This window comes from Pteropus alecto, unplaced genomic scaffold (genome assembly GCF_000325575.1).
Source record: "Pteropus alecto unplaced genomic scaffold, ASM32557v1 scaffold3, whole genome shotgun sequence".
Lineage (NCBI taxonomy): Eukaryota > Metazoa > Chordata > Mammalia > Chiroptera > Pteropodidae > Pteropus > Pteropus alecto.
Genome location: NW_006442484.1, coordinates 44,742,414 through 44,748,406, shown reverse-complemented (window position 1 = coordinate 44,748,406; position 5,993 = coordinate 44,742,414). Strand labels below are relative to the sequence as shown.

General features: G+C 38.2%; 1 pseudogene; it reads left to right on the top strand.

The window, feature by feature from the left end:
* The first annotated feature begins 3,091 nt into the window (after window positions 1-3,091).
* LOC112470479 lies at window positions 3,092-3,210 on the top strand (annotated as a pseudogene).
* Window positions 3,211-5,993: the final 2,783 nt, after the last annotated feature.

The window sequence follows — 5,993 nt, the reverse complement described above, 5'->3', positions numbered from 1 at the left end:
TCCAACAATTCCACTTGTAGGTATATACCCAAAAGAATTGAAAGCAAGGACTTGCACAGATACTGTATGCCACTGTTCACTGCAGCATTATTCACAATACTCAAAAGGTGAAAACAAGTGTCTGTCAGCAGATAAGGAAGTGTCACACACACACACACACACACACACACACACACAGAGAGAGAGGAATATTACACAGCCTTAAAGAGGAACGAAATTCTGATATATGCTACACTATGGATCAACCTTCAAAACATGCTAAGTGAAATAAGCCAGATGCAAAAGGACAAATTCTACATGATTACACTTACATAATTTACCTAGAATAGGCCAATTCATAGAGACAGAAGGTAGAGTAGTGGTTACCAGAGCTTAGGGGAAGGAGTGAGTTATTGCTTAATGTGTAGAGTTTCAGTTTAGCATGATGGAAAGTTTCCAGAAATGAACAGTGGTGATGATTACACAACATTGTGAATGTACTTAATGCCACTAAATTGTACACTTAAAAATGGCTAAGATGGTCAATTTTATGTCATGTATGTTTTACTATGAGCAAAAATAAAAAAATGAAAACAATGGTAAAAATGATAAATTTCATGTCATATATGCTTTACCACGATTAGAAGGAAAAACCAGTATTTGCTGTTTGTCTAATACATCATACTTCCCCATGACTGACTATTGATTTAGGAACTTAAAAATCATTTCTTTTCTTCTCACTTTAAGGATAAGAAAATGAATGCTCAGAGAGGTGACCTCCCTCAGGTCACAGAGCTAGTTAGTGACAAACCAGGTTTCTTAATGTCTGCTTTTATACTATTTACATCAAATAAGCCAACTCTTCCCAAAAACAAGGTCCTCCAGCAAGTTCCCCATCCTGCCCTGGTTCTGGAAGCCACAGAGTTGGCCTGTGTGGATAGAATAACATTACAGCATGTAGCTCCATCAGGCTCTAAATGTCTGTTCCATCAATCTGTCTCCAAGTGAAAGATTCTCACCTTTGGAATCTCTTCTTTAGTTAAGGCCTGGTCCCAGAAGGCCACGTAAAGGTCTACCAATGGATGAATAGGTAAACAAAATAGGTAAACAAAATATATACTTGTGTGTATGTGTATATGAATATGAATATTATTATTCAGGCTTAAAAAGGAATGAAATTCTGACACATGCTACAATAGATGAACCTTGAAAACATGATACTAAGTGAAATAAGTCAGAAGCAAAAGGATAAGTATTGTGTGATTCCACATACGTGAGATTCTTAGAGTAGTCAAATTCAGAGACAGAAAGTAGAATAGCGATTACTAGGGGATGGGGGAGGAGTGAGTTATTGATTAATGAGTACAGAGGTTCTGACTGGGATGATGAAAAAGTTCTGGAAGTATAGAGTGGTGATGGTTGTACAACCTTGTGAGTATACTTAATGCCACTGAATTGTATACAGAAAGATGGTTAAGGTGATAAATTTTGTGTTATGTATATTTGACCACAATAAATAGTGTTTTTTTAAATCACAAACTGCTCCTTTCTTATCCTTGAAAATGTTCCCTAGGATTGTGTGAAAATGGGGCACCGACTGAGAAAATAGTTTCCCCTTGGGGGAATATTCACCTCTCTCTTTCCACAAACACCCTTAAGTGTCGCTCCCTCCTAGAACCAAGCCCCAAAGTATTTTCCCTCAGAAAGTTAGCCTGAAGAATACAGCAGAGAAATTGCCCCACTTCAAATTTAAATCATTTAGGGGCAAGTGACCCACCCGACGCCCGGAGGCCTACAGTGTGAGGGAGAGCAGTGAGCAGAATGAGGGGCTCCCTGTCTCTTCTCAACCCTCGGGGTACCCCAAAATTTCTTCCCTCTCTGTTAGCCAGTGAAGGCCCTACTAAGGTGTTTTATAATCGTATATGTTTTTTAGCCAGAAAAATAAACCTCTTGAACAATCTTTATTTTCTGAATATCAACTTAACAAAATATTTTTAAGCCTATGTTTCCATCCTCCTCTCTATAGCCTTTTGCTATATACCACGTATCACTTTATAGTATTTTCTTGTGTGACTGTGTGATTTCCACTCCTAACCTAGAATCTTTCCAAGGGAAAAAATTTGTATTTATGTTTATATTCTCAAGTATTAGGTAAGTATTTGAAAAATGTGTTGAATAAATTAAGAGATAAGTGAATAGTTAAGCAACCTAAATTGTCTTTAGAGTTCCCTCATTCTCTAATCCTACCTTGGTATGACTGGTCCAAACAAATGCCTATGGCTTTAGCTGTGTCAGTATGAATTTCTTACTCGTCTGTGTTTATCCATATTATCACCATAGGCTTCACAACCTAAGAATATGCATAATTCTAGGACAAGCAGGTCTGTGAACACTTCTTGTACATCTCTATAAAGGCAGCTACTCCCACTGCAACTAAGGCGTGTCACTGAAATCTTATCCATCTTTAAAGGTCCTTCTCAAAGGCCTTTGCCCCCAGGAAATCTTCCCCACTCCTGGCTGCTCATGTCTTGTGCTCGTTTTGATTTTCCTTGTCATGTATACTGGGCCCAAGATCTCCTGTGATGGCTGCTTCACTAATTACTTTATGATGAATGTCAATCTTCTGTCTTCACCGAGACTGTCACTCCCTGAAGAAGGAAGTTGGGGTCTTGCTACCTGTATTCCCTGTGGGAACTTTGGAAAGTTACTTAACCCTTCTGAGTTTCAGAGTAAAAAATGTAAATACCGACTCCAGAGCACTGGAAAAAGGGCTGATGCTCTGTGGGTGCTCCTTAAATAAAACCCTCCAGGGCAAAGATGATGTTCTAAGCAGCATTGTATCCTCCATCAAGCTCAGGAGAGGCTTGAGTGCCTATTATGTGTCCACAAATATTTGTTGAATTGAATTTTTTCTCTATACATTTTTATTGAGATATTCACATACCATAAAATTCACCATTTGAAAGTGTACAATTCAGTGGTTTTTCATCTGTTCACAAGGTCGTGTAACCATCATCACTATATCATTCCAGAACATTTACTTTCATCAACCCATCTCCGTTATATTTCTTTAAAGCATTGTTTAGTCTTTAATGAATCAAAGAACATTTTGGTCTACAGCCATGCCACCCTGAACACACCCTATCTCGTCTGATCTCGGAAGCTAAGCAGGGTCAGGGCTGGTTAGTACTTGGATGGGAGACCACCTAGGAAGACCAGGTGCTGTAGGTGTAAAAAAAAAAAAGCACATTTTGACTACATGTCATTAAATATAAGTATTCTACTTTATAATCACTAATAGTATTTACTATAGGTCAAACACTATTCGGAATGCTTTATAAATAACAAATCCAAACTGATAAGTTTCGGCAGCAGCAGCAGTATCCTGTGTTACTAAGAAACAAGAAACAAGACAAGATGAAGAAACAAGACAAGGAAGGAACAGGAATCTTGCCCAAGGCCACACAGCTAGAAGGAGCAGTGCTGAGATTTGAGCCCAAGACATCCAGAGTCCACGTTCCTCACCACTCCTGCTGCCTCTAGACCAGAGCATTATGATTTAACAACCAACCAACCCAAAACAAGCAAACACATAACCCTTAGCATTAAGAGCCCATTTTCTTTCTCTCTATTTATCACAGTCAACCTCGGCTGTGATTTTTTCTGAATATAAAGGAATTGTCCACTGCTGGCCCTAGTCTAGACTTTGTAGGTCACAAAAATCAAGAAGGCCTGGTTTTCACCCTCCAAAAGTGAATAGAGGGAAACAACAGTACAGGTAGAAGGTGACACACAAACACAGGTATTCAGACATGGAGACTCTGGCCACTGGTGATGGCAAAAAGCTGGGACTTGTTATTACAAAAAGAATCATAAATAATGAAATAGTTCTGGGAAGACCAAAGGGATTATTTTTTCTCTTTAAGATGAAATTCAGATTTCTTAGCAAAGGTTGAATTTGGTCATGAATTGGGCAAATATTCTTTCACTTTAAATTTTTTTATTTTATTCACAGATAGCTATAAACACATTGATCTCTGTTTACCTTAGTAATACTACCTCCCACATTTAAATTATCTATACGTTGTCATCTATAAGGGGCTGTTTTTAGATGATAACAGTACACATTTTATTTGCTAGAAATGATATCTCTGAAAAATAGTGTGTGGGTTTGATTTTGGTAATTCAGGTTTTTTGTTTTGTTTTGTTTTTTAAGTGTAAAGCACTAGAGAGCTTGCCATGGGGAAAAATTTGTAGAGAATTTTTTAGTAAAGCAAGAAATTCTTTAAAATTATATAATTACTTGCCGATTTTCCACCTAAGTTCTGTGTTCTTACTTAAGACACCTGAATTTTGGCTACTTCGTAGTCTATTCTTTGCAGCTCTTTGTAAAAGAAATTGCATGTCCTAATCTGAAGGCCTGGACTCAGTCAGCATCTCTAGGCTTTGACCTCGGTGAAAGCTCAGGCCCTTAGAAATGGCTGTTGGCGCAGATTTGTTGCCCATGTATGAGGCCCTGAGGCATTTTTATGAGCAAAGCGTCCACCACTGGGAAACCCTGCATTTATTTAGGGGCTCTGAAGAACCCTCCAGCCTGGTCTAGGGTATCTGTTTACAAAACATGTTAAATGTTTTAACATGTTTTGTAAACAGATACCCTAGACCAGGGTATCTGTTTACAAAACCCCACCCCCTACTAATCATATAATTTAGGAGAAATTCCTTTTAGAAAATAATGCACCACCGATAACAATTTCATTGTATTGTGATAGGATTTTTTGGTTGCTGGGCTCTTTTGGGGGAGGGTGGTTAAAAGGCACAATATATGACATTGTAATTTTGGACGAAATGGGCAAATATAAAGAAATGCTAATTTCGGTTAAATAAACTAGGCAGCAGCTCCCTCTTGTGCTGAAAAATAAGTACTGTGGCCACTGAATTAAAGTGTGGAAAACATCCCTGAAATAAAACTTGTTTTAACTAAGAGTTTTTCTCAAATGCTTTAAGTCTAAGAAAAACATAGTGCTTCATAACTCTTTATTTTAACTGATATATCCACTGCCATTAATATTTACTTAATTATTGATCACTTACTGGGTACCTGTCACTAGAGATACCAAGGTGATTACTGCTGCCCCCAATTGCTCACATGGTCTTGTCCACCTGGGTGCCACTTTTCCCTTCCTGGTCCCCTGTCAACTGTGACCACCCTCCTCAGCCCCAAAGCGAGTTATCTCATGCCTTTCTCCATCTTCTTCCCTTATCGGCCAGTAATTTTCGTGTCTTATCGCCTGAGTGGATTGTAACCTCTTTGAAAACAGAACCTATGTCTGATCTACTCTTAATTTTCCCACAGCCCCTCATGCTGCATGTGTCTAGTTAGTATCCAAATGCATATTTGTTCAACTTAATTTAATTCAACCAAAACAGAAAGTAACAGAGCTCCACAGCTAATTAAAAGGTTTCTTATAGAGAACTGTATTTCAGCTACTTTGTACACATAACACCTAGAAATAGAATATGTAGCCATTGTTTTGATGCTACCAAAGTGCATGTTGAATTTTTCTCATCAGTTTCTGTGGTATAATAAGGCCACCAGTGGAAGAGAAGATTTATTTTATCCTAGACTCTAAGGTGTCAGAAAGAATTTGCTCCATCACCTTCTTGCCTGTCATGACAGGATGCTAGATTACAGAGGTTTTCCCCGTAGGCACTATGCCAGGTACCTGAAAATGAACGCCTGCTCTGGCCAAGCCACTTGGGGTGGCCGACATTCTAAATCAGTGCTTCTCGGACTTTGAGATTTCACATAAAGTATTTTTAAAAACATTTTCTCAGAGACTGACATGAGGTTGCCAATATCTTATTTTGCTGACTGTACACAGTTTTTTAAATCATCGTTTATTATGACCTTCGCTTTATGAAAAACAAAATTTAAAAGTAGGAAGGTCATAATCTCAGAATAAAGAAGTTTCTTCGATTGAATACATTTAACTCTAGCTCTAGACCACACA